The sequence below is a fragment of the Chrysochloris asiatica genome, unplaced genomic scaffold, assembly GCF_000296735.1.
Source record: "Chrysochloris asiatica unplaced genomic scaffold, ChrAsi1.0 scaffold00285, whole genome shotgun sequence".
In the NCBI taxonomy this organism is placed as follows: Eukaryota; Metazoa; Chordata; class Mammalia; order Afrosoricida; family Chrysochloridae; genus Chrysochloris; species Chrysochloris asiatica.
The window spans coordinates 1,119,128-1,123,143 of record NW_006408803.1 but is presented as its reverse complement, the minus strand read 5'-3'; the positions used below and the strand labels follow the sequence as shown (position 1 = coordinate 1,123,143).

Genomic DNA, 4,016 nt, shown 5'->3' with positions numbered 1-4,016 from the left:
ATCTGTGCCTAGTAGCTACCATACTGTAGTGATTTCAAATGCTGGGAATCCCTGACAATAAATCATGGAGATGGCAGAGTGAATTTGGAAAACTGGCTCCCTCTCTATAGGGGGAAGTTGACTGACCTGTCTTCACCGTGAGTCATGGTTCCTTTCAAGACGGCATATTCTATACAGCTCTTCATCCAGGGCTCTGTTTAACATTCTGATCCCTTCTCCTTTATAGAGGTGATACTAGGACTAACCTTTGTGATTTCCATAAGTCCCTTCCCAAACTTCAATAATAATCTCTTTATTAAGCCTTGCTCAAATTATTCTAACTTGAATGTGCCATCTGTGTTCTGCTGAGAACCTGACTGCATCAAGATTTTCCTAAAACATTTGAGGGTTGTATTTACTTTTAGAATGACCAATATTGTTAACTGACGGTACTTGGAAAGGATTGCAATCATTGCAATGAAGCAAAGTATATGGTATTTTTTTTTACTGTAAAACTGGTGATCTGCTCTGCAAACCTCCCCTCAATTCACACACAAAAAATTTATAATAAAGAAAGAAAGAATGGGGCCATCAATTGATAAGATTCCCCCTGTGGAGAGAGGGAAAAAAGAATGATCAATTCCACATGTTGTTATTGTTGTCATTAAGTGCTCTCAAGTCCAAACTATTTCAAAATAACAAAAAATTCACTTTTTTTCTTGAGACAGATGGAAAAATCTATGTGAAAATGAAAAATACTTAGGTTTCATAAAATTATAACCTTAATCTAAAGTGATGAGAATATTTTCTCCTCTAAATAAATCAAATAATTGCCTTTTTTCAGAGATTAATATAGTAGTAACCATACTATTGAAAAAATGTATCTGAATGAAATTCCAAGAGACAAAGTGAAAAAACAAAACAACACACTCAGCTCCCTCTCAGAACCTTTCTGCCGCCGCGTTCGGACCTCGCTGCTCCAGCCTCTGGCGCACGTTCCATCCTCTCAGCCTGCGATCCACAGAGACAAAAATTATATATCATTTTCTTGCCCCGCACACACTCAAGGCGAGCAAAAAAAAAAAAAAAAAAACACCCCAAAACATATTTTCACCATGAGGGAAATCATGCACATCCAGGCTGGTCAGTGTGGTAACCAGATCGGTGCCAAGTTTTGGGAAGTTATCAGTGATGAACATGGCATCGACCCCACTGGCACCTACCACGGAGACAGGGATCTGCAGCTTGACCGCATCTCCGTGTACTACAATGAAGCCACAGGTGGCAAATATGTTCCTCGGGCTATCTTGGTGGATCTAGAACCTGGGACCATGGACTCTGTTCGCTCAGGTCCTTTTGGCCAGATCTTCAGACCAGACAACTTTGGTTTTGGTCAGTCTGGGGCAGGCAACAACTGAGCCAAAGGCCACTATACAGAGGGGGCTGAGCTGGTTGACTCCGTCTTGAATGTTGTTCGGAAGGAAGCTGAGAGCTGTGATTGCCCACAGGGCTTCCAGCTGACCCATTCACCTGGTGGGGGCACTGGCTCTGGAATGGGCACCTTGCTCATCTGCAAGATCCGTGAAGAGTATCCTGACCAGATCATGAACACCTTCAGTGTGGTGCCCTCACCCAAAGTATCTGACACTGTGGTTGAGCCCTACAATGCCACCCTCTCTGCCCACCAGTTGGTAGAGAACACTGACGAGACCTATTGCATCGATAATGAGGCCCTCTATGATATCTGCTTCCGCACCCTCAAGCTGACCACACCAACCTACGGAGACCTGAACCATCTTGTCTCAACCACTATGAGCCATGTTACCACATGCCTCTGCTTCCCTGGTCAGCTCAATGCCAACCTCCACAAACTAGCAGACAACATGGTGCCCTTCCCACGTCTCCACTTCTTCATTCCTGGCTTTGCCCCACTAACCAGCCATGGGAGCCAGCAGTACCGGGCCCTCACTGTACCTCCATTTGTCTCCCTGATGCTAACCAAGGTTCTCCATGTTTAAAAAAAGTTGGCAGGTATCCCTGGCAGCATGACATCATGGGAGAGCAGCCAATTTTCTTGTGGCTAAACTCAAACTGAGTTATTGGTTAAAACAGAAGGGGGTGTGGGAAGATTACTCTTTAAGCTGTGGTCTTCAGTGATACATATGTGGAGTCATCTGAAGGAACTCCAATTTTAAAGACAATCACTTATAAAGCCACAAAAGGGTGACCCCAAACCTCGGCCACTTAGAATTGACCACAGAAGCCTGGTTTTGAATAACAGGTTTCTGTCAAACAGTAAATTAGACTCATGTCTTCTACCATCTTTTTCTTCTGTTCAAACGGAACATTACTTTAGAAAGTTAAAAGATTACCTTGTTGAATAAGTTGTCTCAAGAGAATTTCTTCACTTCAATCCATTTTCTTTTCTGGGAATGGGTCCAATGAATTACCCAAAATAATATCAAAACAGTTTATACAAGTATGGTTTAGTCAAACACTGAGCAAAATTTCACTTACAAGACACTCTAACCTAGAATTTTAGGTCACTCTTTTAGGTCAATATGTGTTGAGGATTATAGAGGAAAACACCATCTTTATAAAGAAGGCAATCTTGTGGCTCAGAGCATTTGGGGCTAGAAATTTGGCAATAAATAAAAAATATACGTATAGAATAGTATCTTGATACAGGAATACTATAATGGGAAGCCAAAACAGGCATGATAGCATAAGACTTTTCTAAATGTTTCCAATGATAAAGAAGATGTGTGTTTGACAGCCATTTTTATAAATATGAAAAGGAATATTGATGTTGATCACAAAACCACCAGCCACTCCTTGCAAACCCTATACAGAGTCGCTGTGAGTAGGAAACAACTGGATGGCACTTAACAACAACAACAAAAATAAAACCATGTGTTTTATAACTCTATAAATATGAGACCAAAAACTCTGAAGGCTCCAGAAGAATAGAAGAGTTTGAATATGGTAAATATTGGAAGGTGACTATTTATATTTTAAATACGTACTTAATTTTATGCCTTTAACAATGAGGTCAATAAAATATGCATAAAACCTCCAGGAAGTACATCAGAAAAGAAAATCCTGTTAGTCATAATTTGAGATGAATTTTTCTAATAAGTCTGTGGGGGTGGGGGTGGGGGTGGGGGTGGGAGGGACAGCACGTTTAAGAGAGTTGTAGGAAGCTATTTAATCAAGTTTCATGACTTTTTGAAACATTGAGCAAGAACTTGTTGTTGTTGTTATGTACTGTGGAGTCGGTTCCAACTCATAGCAACTCTGTACCGGGTTTCCGAGGCTATAAATCTTTACAGGAGCAGAAAGCTTCATCTTTCTCCTGCAGAACAACTGGTACTTTCGAACTGCTGACCTGGAGGTTTAGCAGCCCGACTCGTAACCACTATGCTATCAGAACTCCTACATGGTGATAAAATGAGGGTAACATTGAATAAAAGATAAACTTGTTTACTTTTAAGATTTAAAAACTTTTATCAATAGAGCTTATTAGAAAATCATGCAAAAGCTATTATTAAACTTGTTGAATCATATTTATCTCAAAATTATATTTCTTAAATTCCTTCAATAAGAAACATATGGCTGACATTATATTACACAATTATTCCTCTCAGAGATGTGACACTTTATCTTTATGCAAGTATTCAACTGTTCAACTTTCAAGCTCTGATAGCTTAGTGGTTACAGGTTGGGTTGCTAACCTCAAGATCAGCGGTTCAAAACTGCCAACTGTCCCGTGGGAGAAAGATGAGGCTTTCTGCTTCCATTTAGATTTACAGCCTCAGAAACTCTATGAAGGGTTGCTATGAGTCAGAACTCATAGGGCATACCACCAAACCACCAACAACAATTAAAAATAAATCTGCAGCAAGTGGTCCAGAAATTTAGTTCTTGATTGGCAGTTACTTTCTTCTGTGTTTATACCAAATAAGATTTCAAAAAAAAGTTTTTAGACATTATACATACAAAATAACTTTTGAGTCTCTTGGGAAGAAGTAAGTGCA

The 4,016-nt window shown here is 40.0% G+C and overlaps 1 pseudogene; it reads left to right on the top strand.

Moving 5' to 3' along the window:
* Positions 1 to 1,094: 1,094 nt before the first annotated feature.
* LOC102832589 lies at positions 1,095 to 1,997 on the top strand (annotated as a pseudogene).
* The last annotated feature ends 2,019 nt before the right edge of the window (positions 1,998 to 4,016 follow it).